Source organism: Panthera onca, chromosome B3, assembly GCF_046562875.1.
Source record: "Panthera onca isolate mPanOnc1 chromosome B3, mPanOnc1 haplotype 2, whole genome shotgun sequence".
In the NCBI taxonomy this organism is placed as follows: Eukaryota; Metazoa; Chordata; class Mammalia; order Carnivora; family Felidae; genus Panthera; species Panthera onca.
The window spans coordinates 137,991,787-138,002,683 of NC_138344.1; positions in this window are offsets into that span (position 1 = coordinate 137,991,787).

Consider the following 10,897-nt stretch of genomic DNA (forward strand, 5'->3'; position numbering starts at 1 on the left):
TTCTGAGTGTAGAAAATATTGCAAACGTAAAGGAAAAACTCAGCATATATCATCCAAGCAGCTGGATGTAACGCAGTGGATATAACGCGATGACACTTGGGTGTTCTCTCCTCCCATCTGTCTCCGGTGTGGACGAGTGAGTGTGTGTCTGTGTATAACTAAGTAATGTAAGTGGGATCAAGTTGCATACCATTTTATAACCTGCCGTTTTCAGTTACTTGTATCGCGAACACTTTGCTGTGCTTTGACATCTGGGCTCAGGCTCTAGCGCCGCCCCCCATCCCCTAGCCCTGTGACCACCGGGGATTCACCTACCTCGCCCGAACCCCTGTTTTCTCATCTCTAAAACAATCCTCCTGGGGCGGGTACTGCGTCGTATTCACCAATACAAATTTCACTTCTTCGCAGACACGTCATCAAGCCCTGTTTGCCAGGATCTTTTGCAGCGGATGGGGCCTCGTGACCGCATTCTGGTTAATGGGAAGTGACATAGGCCACCTGAGTGACTGGTCCCTCCCACACACCATCCTCCATTTTCGTTTTCCTCTTACCCTCCAGGCCCTCCGTGCTGACTGGTGAAACAAGGTGACCACGAAATGAGACAGCAGAGCCACACAACGGCACGAGGAGACCTGGGTCCCCAAGCCTGAGCCTAGAGAAGAATCTAACTGGCTTGTGAGGCAAATAAGAAATAAACCTTCAGGGCTTCTGGGTGTTTCAGTCAGTTGAGTGTCCAACTCTTGATTTCTGCTCGGGTCATGGTCCCATCCAGGGTCGGAGGGCTGAGCCCCGAGCCTGGCTCCATGCTGAGTGAGGAGCCTGCTTAAGATTCTCTCTCTCTCTCTCTCTCTCTCTCTCTCTCTCTTTCTCTGTGCCCCTCTCCCCCCATTCATGCTCTCTTTCTCTCTCTAAAATAAAAATGGAAGGAAGGAAGGAAAGAAGAAGGAAGGAAAGAGGGGGAGGAGGGAACGAGGGAAGGAAGGAAGGAAGGAAGGAAGGAAGGAAGGAAGGAAAGAAAAGAAAGAAAGAAAGAAAGAAAGAGAAAGAAAGAGAAAGAAAGAAAGAAAGAAAGAAAGAAAGAAAGAAAGAAAAAGAAAGAAAAACCTTCATTGCTTAAGCCACGGAGGCATCAGGATTTATCTGCTTCTGTAATGTAGCCTAATCTAACAGCAACCTACCTCATAGGTCATGCCATGCCTTCAAGGTCTTGGATTCAACTGCTCATAAAAGTACTCAACAAACACGAGGCTTTAAAAAAAAAAAAATAGCGAATCACAGGGCACCTGGGTGGCTCAGCCAGTTAAGTGTCTGACTCTTGATTTCGCCTCAGGTCATCGTCTCGCGGTTTGTGGGACAGAACCCTGCATCAGGCCCTGTGACAACAGTGCGGGATCTGCTTGGGATCCTCTCTCTCCCTCTCTCTGCCCCTCCCCACTCATGCTCTGTCTCTCTCTCAAATAAATAAACTTTAAAAAAATTTTAATAAAAGAAAAATAAAGAATCATAAATAAACGAGCAAGCCATGTCATAAATTGGGTAATACACACCCTGGGGTTTGTGGGACTACGGAGAAGAGAGAAATCACCGTGGACAAGAGTAAGTAAAAAAAGGAGGTGTTGAGTGCAATCAGCGAGGCTGTGTGTGAATTGGGTCCAGGAGAGGAATCGGAAGGCTCTTCGGGGCAGAAGATGATGCCCGAAATCAATGTGTTTTTGTCAATCGCCCAGGAGGCAGGGCAGTGAGGGACGTCCTGTGTAATCACCGGGAAGGTGGGAAAGGGCCGCGGGCTGGAAAGCACTTTGGCGGAGGGGCTCCCTCCCAGCGCTGTCGCCTTCTGCTCTGGACCCCCAGGACCGTCCTCAGCAGCAGTAGAGTGGCTTTGCTTGCCGAGGTCCCCAGGAAGCCACAGAATAGGTAGGGAGGTGGGGAGGAGGGGTGTTAAAAACAACGTGGGCACCCTTTCCCCCTCACATTCTGGAAGCGGGAGCAGGAAGCCCAGGAGTTCATGTGGCCTGCGTTTGGACGCGGAGCACGGCCGTTCAGCGTCAGAGACGGAACGCACGAAACCAGGTGATGGATGTCACGTTTCTTACCAGCCTTGCACCAGGATCCCATCCCCGGAAACAAAACCCAGACTCCTGACTGTGATCTGCAAGCTTGACGCGGTCTGGTCCCTTCACGGCTATCCTTCCAGGTACTGGGGAACAACCCGGGCTAGTTTTTCTGGGGCGTGGCTAGACACCCCTTCCCAGCCCCGCCCCCTTGGGTGGGCCAGCAGAGACCACGCCTCTCGGTGCTGGCCAATGAAATGTGGGCAGGAGTCAAGGGCACCCCCTTCCAAGCCTGCCCCCTAAAACTATCTCACCATCTCCCGTGACGTCTTTCTGCCCCTGGCTGCTGGCGGAGGGCCAGGGCCAGCGGAAGGCTGTCAGACGCTAGGCTCCGGGAGCCGATGGATCACATGACAACAGGAGCCTGGTTCCTCAAAGACTGGGGGAGCAGAGCCTCCCCTACACCCCCACTGTGCTAGACACAGACCTTCATTGCATCAGACCCAAATTCTGGGAATCATTTCTTGCTACAGCTGACCTACCCTTACCCGGGCTAGTCAGACCCTGCCGATGGCTCTTTTTGTGCGCTCCTAGCTTTTATTACTATTATTTATTTTCTTCTCCTCCCTGCAAAATGTAAACTTCAGGAGGTCAGGGGCTCAGGGGGACTGGTCTTCTAGCATTTTCTCCAGGGACAGCCAGAGAGCTCTGCCTTCATTCAGGGACACACACAGCACAGGGCACGTGGCCCTGCTTCCAGCCTCCCAGTGAGCTTCTCTGGTCCTACCCACCCGGCAGACAGGCAAACTGAGGCCTTAAGAGGTCAGGAAGGCCTCACCGGCTTTGCCTTGAACTTGCAGAGAAACCATGAAGCTTCTGCACTGGTCTGATTGCCCACTTGCCCGCAGTAAAATGGAGAACGGAGGCATGGCAACCGTCACCCCGGTCCGTGAGGTGGGTGCTCCCAGGACCACCCCCTGCCTTACCGATGAGTAAACTGAGGCACAAGCGGTTTAGAAACACACCCACATGGGGTGCAGAACTCTGGTTTGGACTGGGAAGTCTGTGCGCTTGACCCCTATGCTGCTCAGACTTTGATAATGGTCTTCCTGGAGCCGGCCTCACGGGACCTCGGGGATCAAGTGGGTGATGGGGTGATGGATGGGCCACGCAGATGAGGAGTCCCTATAAGAGAGGAGCATGCAGTCCTGGAGGGGAGGGAAGAGAGATCTGGATTAGTCAGTGTTCTTCGGAGAAACAGAATCAGTAAGACATATATCGAAAGTGACTAATTCACACACACACACACACACACACACACACACACACACACACTGAACCCCAGGTGACTTCCCTCGACCCATGGACAAAGTCCAAACCCCTTTCTGTGGCCTCCAAGGTCCTTCTCCACTTCCCCCTTTCTTTGACTCCCAGGCCCAGCTCCTAGGCCCTCCATTCCCCCCAACACCCCCATGAGGCCCCTCAAGCTCACCTTCACTCCTCACAAAAGCCCTCTTCCTCTAGTCCTATCTATCAGTGAGGCACATTCGCCAGCCCCCGGACCTTTGCACGTGCTACTCCCACTATCTGGGATCTATGCTGCCCAACTCTCCCTGCCAAACCTTCTTTCTTCCAGCAGCAGCTTATGACATCACTTTATAACAGAGAGAGGTCCCTGCCAATTAGTGCAGAAGCGGCTAAACAATAAGTATGTGTGAAATTGCATGTTTGATGTCCGTCTTCCCCAAAAGGCTTGGGTCCAAGAAAGAAGGCTGCTTTTTTCTCATGGAGTCCCCAGTGCCTGTGAGTGGGGCACCTGTAAGACCTGAGTACCATTTAAAAGAATATACGGGGCTCCTGGGTGGCTCAGTCGGTTAAGCATCAGACTCCTGATTTCGGCTCAGGTCATGATCTCGTGGTTCATGAGTTCGAGCCCCACGTGGGGCTCTGCGCTTAGCATGGAACCTGCCATGGATTCTCTCTCTCCCTCTCTCTCTCTCTCTCCCTCAAAATAAATCAATAAACTTTAAAAATAAAATAAAAGGTGTATGAATATCTATCATGATCCAAATATGTGTTTCCAATTGGGTACAACGATCATCCTTCCCCATCCATGACCACGTGTTGTCGGCCTGGATGACAAAGGCTCACGCTCAAACCTGACTCCATCATTGCACGACCCACGAGCGCCACCTACTATGAATGTCTGCCTCCTGGGGCAGCCACCCCGCCCGAGACCTCTCACCCGCTTGCCCTCCTGCCAGCACCCCCCTTTCCCGCCCATATCATCCAGCCCCACATTCCGGACCTCAGCTGCTGAAGCCACAGGTTCATCCCAGCCTCCGTATGTCCTTCCCAAGGGGACAGCTTAACAGCAAGTTCGGATCCAAGCCCCAGCTCCGCTGCCTGATCTCTGTGTGACCCCAGGGCAAGTTACTTAATGTCTCTGGTCTGGGTCTACAACGTGAAAATCTGGATCAGAGGATTGCCGCTGGATCCTCAGCCCTGATTCGACCTACGGCCATCTATTTCCTTCTGCTTCTTGGCCCGAATGTTCCTTCTCACGGCCAAGACTTCCTTTGCCCCGGAGCAGAGTCCGCTGCTCACCCTCTGGCCCCAAGTGACTCTTAAGCCACCAGACCGTGCCACCCCAGCCATGGCAGCCTGAAGGTAATCCCGGGACCACAAATAGAAAACAAGGGGTTTCCTCCTTCTTTCCCCACCTATAATGGCAGAGGCTGAAGTCAGCTCCCTTCAATGGGTTCTACACACACACACACACACACACACACACACACACACGCATATAACATAAACCAGCCTCCCGTGGACCCATCAGCCAGGTTAAGAAACAACATCGCCTAACAGGTCAGAAGCCCCCCACCTCCCCGTGCTCTCGGGCACCAAGGCGTCCTGACCACACTCTGTCCTCACATCCACCCTCTCAAAGGTCAAGTTCCTGCAGAAGAGCCTCTCATCCGCCCAGTTCAGCCACACACCCACCACCTGATTTCGAGTCCCCACAAAACTGTGTGCAGTGGGGACCAACGGGGCCCCCCGGAGGGTATCAGAGGAGCTGTTCCTGGAAGACGAGGGCCTAAGCACTGGGCAGAAACAGCCAGGCCGCTCTCGGAGGGTCTGCTCTGATCCCAAGCTGCTTCCTTCTCTGCATTCCAGGAGGAGCCTTGCAGGTCTGACTCCCTTTTCCTCGCACCTGCTCTCTGGCTCAGTGCGTCTGCAGGGTGGACCCAGAGCCATATCTGAGTGACAGATGGTGAACTGTGCTCAGAATTGCCCCTCCTGGCTATTTTTACCTTGAACCCTGTGAGGACAGACTCTTCCCTTAGGGTGAATTACTTCCCAGAGGCTCCTGAGCCCTTCCGGCAAAGAAGCCACTGACTGAACTCGAGTACAGCTGAGACCCAGCTCCCCTTCCCAGCAAAGAAGGCAGGGAGGGGGATGGGGCCAGAGCCGTGGTGTCTCTGCTGTCTTGTGTCACCGAGATTGCCAGCCGTCCCCCTGCATCGATCCCTCTTACTTCTTAGTAATGGACGTGTGTAGCTGGGCACAAGACGCCTGGTTCGACCGCGTTCCCCAGGCTGTCACGGACGAGATGTACGTCACTGGGGGGTCTGGGAGTTGAGCCACAGGAAGGCCGCCCACCACGTTCTCTGTCCCCTTCCCTGAAGGTGGAACCCAGACATGGCAGTGACCCAGCTCCAACCGTGCAGGTGACAAATGGGACCCGGCAAGTTACGGAGTGCCTAATGCTAGGAACCCAGCTCCCTGAGTGACTGCGGGGACTGGAAACCACCCCCACCGACGGCTCATTTTGGGGCTGTTACCTGAGTGTGCGAGAGGTAGACTTCTGTGCGCTCAGTCACTCCTGGGGAGGGAGGGGGTCTGCCGTGCAGGTCGGTTGTCCCTCTGACCAACACACGGCCAGCCGGAAAGGCTGTCGTCTCGGTCCCCAGAAGGGAACAGCCCCGAGGGCAGGCTGCAGGCCCAGGAGAGGCTCCCTGCTCACCGGGCCTCCTCCCCACCCATTTGTTAAGTGCTGTAGGACCCGGGGTTCGGGTGAAAATGACGTCCCCCCAAGACACACCTGTGAAGTGTGCATGAGTCCTGAACAGAGCGATTAGTTGCTGGCTGGGAATGATACACGGGACGGACCAGGTTTCGGGGGAGAGGGGAGGAAGGTAACGACAGATCTCGGATGATCTGAGGACAGTTAAGAAGGGCAAGCATTGGTACTGCTGCGGGGGACACGGGGGCGGGGGGAAACTTCTAAGAACAGTGAAGGGCAAGATGAGAAGAAAAGGAAAGGGGCACAGAGGACACAGTGAGAAGTCCAGACAGAAAGTAGCAAATGTGAAATCCACTTGAGAGGGAGATCTCACATTCAAAGAAGGAGAGAAGGAGAGAGACAGGGAGAGAGAGCAAGAGAGGGACGGGGAGGAGGAAGGGGGGCGGGGAGAGAGAGAGAGAATAAGGATAAAGGGACTAGTGTGGTAAGGGTCACATGTCACGTCGGAGCCCTGGGTTCCCATCTGCTTCCTGGTGTCCCAAGTTCCCTCCCCACCAAACAGTAGGATGGTGAGAGGGAGAGAAACAGAGAGACAAGGAGAGAGAGAGAGAGAGAAGAGAGACAGGGAGACAGGGAGAGAGAAGGAGAGAAAGAGTAAAGGGGCCAGTGGTAGAGGGGCGGCTGGGTGGCTCAGTCGGTTAAGCGTCTGACTCTTGGTTTTGGCTCAGGTCACGATCTCGCGGTCCGTGAGTTCAAGCCCCGCATCAGGCTCTGTGCTGGCAGCTCAGAGCCTGGAGCCTGCTTCGGATTCTGTGCCCCTTTCTCTCTGCCTTTCCCCCACTCACACTCTGTCTGTCTGTGTCTCTCTAAAAAATAAATAAAACATTAAAAGGGGGGGGCTGGTGGTAGAGATGACGGTTCCCATCTGAGCCTTGGGCTCCCACCGCTCCCTGGTGTCCCAAGTTCCCTCCCCACCAAGCCAGAAACTGCCTGGCATCCCCGTCCCCCGACTTCCGCACTGCGGTGTCAGAAGGAAGCCGTCAGCAGGGCTCGGCCATCCCCCCACTGGCCTCCGAGACCGTGACCGGCCGGGGCCTCTCTCCAAAAGGTCACCCTACCACCGGGGTGGCCTTTGAACTTGACCAAGCGCTTCCAGGGTGCAGTCGGCTTGATCTTCACAGCGCGATGACACGGCCCCAGGGGAAGCGGCTGACAGCAGGGACGGATGTGGGCCAGGTGACCCGGCCGAGTGAACACGGGCTCCAGGCTCCCCCTCCGGGGCCCTGCCACCAGTGAGACGCCAGCCCCAGCATGGATGGCATCCCTCTCATCCGGCTGTGGGGATGGTGGCTGGAGTCAGACCCCGTCACTGGCAGCGCTGCGGGCACAGGAGTCTGTGTGCGGCCGGGGTGTTGGGCAGGGCAGGACGAGCCAGCCTGGTGGGCCGCTGTGGTGGTTTCCACGCCTGGCCTGCGGGGACGAGCCAGCAGCCTGCCTTCCCAAGCCAGGGGGGGCGGGGGGAGCACGGCTCACCTCCACCCCACAGAAGAAGGCGGCAGAGGGTGTCTCACTACCCCCCTCCTCCCCTGAGTCACCATATCACTTCCTCTGTTCCCCCCCGGCTTCTAGAGGCCGCCCGCATCCCTGGGTTTGTAGCCCTTCATCCTCAAGGCCAGCAGTGGCCGCTCGGGTCTTTTTCACGTTGCCTGCCTCCGACACGGACCCTTCGTCCTCCCTCCTCCACGTGGAAGGACCTGTGCAATGGCACTGGGCCCAGAGATTCCAGGGGCATCTCTTACTTTCAGGTCAGCTGATTAGCAGCCTAAACTCCACCCTCAAGTCAGCCAATCCCCCTTGTCACGTAATGGAACACGGGACATGGACATCTTTGGCGGGGGTGGGGGGTGGGGGACAGTGCTCTGTCTACACAGTCCCCCTTGGGGGTGATGAGCCCAGGTGTTGGAGCTCCCGGAAGGCTGAGTCACACCTCAAGACCCACAACAGACCACAGGCAAAGGCCCCTCTCTCGTTCTCTTCTCTGGTCAGACGAGGGTAGAAGAGAGCACTGAGAAGCTGGCTCCCAAACATCGGATCTGGGGGGGTGGGGGGACACAGACTGGGTTTCTTGAGCCAGAGGGGAGCATCCGACCCCCAAGTTCGCGCACACATTGGCCACGGGCCTGGAGGGCGCCTGAGAGGGGTGGGGACCACCCGCACCCGTGGGACGCAGGCTTGGGGATGTGGACTTGAGTTTCAGAAAAGCTCGCCATTAGCTGTTGGCAGAAGCAGAAACAGAAGACACGTGGAGAGAAGGCCATGAGGCGCCAAGAGCCAGGAGAAAGGAAGGAGACACAGACCGGAGACAGCTGGGGACAGGGGGCTGTGCTTCTCTCTGAGGCACAGAGGGCGGCTGAGCCACAGTGATGGCGACAGACAGTGATGGTGATGCAGTCGCAGAAGAGCCTGGGGTGGGGGGGGAGGCGTACTTCCTGGGCATGCACCGCGACACGCTCTCCCAGCCCTAGCCCTGCTCTAGCCCTCTCTCCCTGACCTGGGGCTTCTGGGACCTACAGCAGGTGCCACTTCACTGGGAAACCCTCCACCTATGGGGGAAACGCTTCTCCCTTTTGTCCCTGTGGCAGACTTTTCAGAGACCCAATCAGACTCTCTTTAGAAGGTCCAGGCACCCAGCAGCCATAGCGGTGGTTGATTCGGGAACACACCCTTGCACGGTGTTCCCTCCTTCCTTTTATCCCTCCCACCGGCTGGTGCATGTGGTCACGTCCCAAATAAATGCCCCGCACAGAAGCCTCTGTCTCTGTCCCCACTCTGGAAGGAGTTCCTTCCAGCACCGTCTGTCCAGATCTCCTGTCAGAGACCAGGCATCCTAGGCTAAGGGCCAGCAGGGCATCAGGAGCCCTCATGGGTGCTTAGATACTGGACCTGGGGTCCCGGTGCTGACCACACCTCCGTCTCTTAGCTCTGTGACCTAGAGCGAGTTACTGCTTCTCTCTGAGCCTCAGTCCCCGCCCCCCCCCCGCATGGAAAATGTCAATGATCACACCTACTATATAGGTGTGGGTGTTTTTTAAAATTTTCTTATTATTTAAAAAATATATTTTTTGGGGCGCCTGGGTGGCGCAGTCGGTTGAGCGTCCGACTTCAGCCAGGTCACGATCTCGCGGTCCGTGAGTTCGAGCCCCGCGTCAGGCTCTGGGCCGATGGCTCGGAGCCTGGAGCCTGTTTCCGATTCTGTGTCTCCCTCTATCTCTGACCCTCCCCCGTTCATGCTCTGTCTCTCTCTGTCCCAAAAATAAATAAAAAACGTTGAAAAAAAAATTCTTAAAAAAAAAAAAAAAAATATATATATATTTTTTTTTACCTTTATTTTTGAGAGACAGAGAAAGACAGAGCACAAGTGGGGAGGGGCAGAGAGAGAAGAAGACAGAATCCAAAGCAGGCTCCAGGCTCTGAGCTGTCAGCACAGAGCCCGACGCAGGGCTCGAACTCACAAACCACAAGATCATGACCTGAGTCCAGATCCAGAGTTAGACTCTTTAACCGACTGCACCACCCAGGCGCCTCCGGGTGTGTTTTGAACATGAAATAAAGTAACAATTATAAAAAACCTTAACCCTGATTCTGTCGACTAGGAGAGCGCTGAATTAATAGCTTATAATCATTTCTTATTATTGGTGGGAAGGCAAAACTGGTGGGACGGTGAAAACTTCCCAGCTGGTGCGAGGGGTTTTTTTCAGGGTGTGCCCAGGTCTGCCCTCAAGGGGGTCCCGGTCCAGGTGGAATCTTGCAGAGCAGGTGGCCAAAGTCCCAGAGCTGTGCATGAGCTCCCACGACCTCGTGCTGCAGAGAATGACGGGCCTTGAGCTGTCCTGACCTTGCCCTTTCCAGAAAACGAGAACGTAATTAAGTGAGCACAAATTGAGGAAACGGGGGGGAGGCCCCCCGCGTGGCTCCGGGGAGGGGGGCGGGGAAGGGACACAGTGACCGACCCGGCCTCTGCCTCCACGCGTGGCTGTCACCGCACTGACCAAGCGCGCTGTGTTCTGCCCGCGGCAGATGCGGGAAGCCAGCTCCAAACCTGTGCACTCCTGCAACGATGTCCATGGAGCGTTTAACCCCAGCGCCAGGGTTCGCAGCCCCTGGGTGCCTCTGAGACCACCGTGCCGACGCCCGACCTTAGCACCTCTGTGTCCGAGAGGGGAGTTGGGAAACCACACACACCTGAGGGGCCGCCACTGAACCCCCTTGGGGTCTCCATTTGCAATTTAAGACTTTCCTTCCGAGCCGGGAGCGGACCAGTCTGTCTTTTCCAAGAGATGCCGGTGGGACGGTGAGCACAGGGCTGAGGAAGTGCGGTGGGGAGGGGCTGCCCAGGGACCCCCACCCCGTCCGAGAGGGCAGCCCCCCTCTCGGCAGCTTTCACCGAATGCCAACTATGTGCCTATTGTAAGAGCTCGGGATCCACTGGTGAGCAGGGCGGGTAATGGCCCTGAGGTCTTGGAGCTCACATTCTGGAAGCGAGAGATTCGCAGTCAGCTGGTAAACCAGTGGGTACTCAGTGGAACGGCAGAGAGTGAGAGAGTCACAGGGAACATAAAGGAAGGTCAGGGACAGAGTACTGTCTATGGGGGAGGGGGTGCATGTGTGACATGGGGGGTGGGTGTCAGTGTGTGTTAGCGTATGTATGTGTTGTGTGCACTAGGTGTGTGTGTGTGTGTGTGTGTGTGTGTGTGTGTGTGTGTGTGTTGGGGGCTACTATAGATTGAGTGGTCAGGCAGGTCTCTAGGAGAGGTGACAT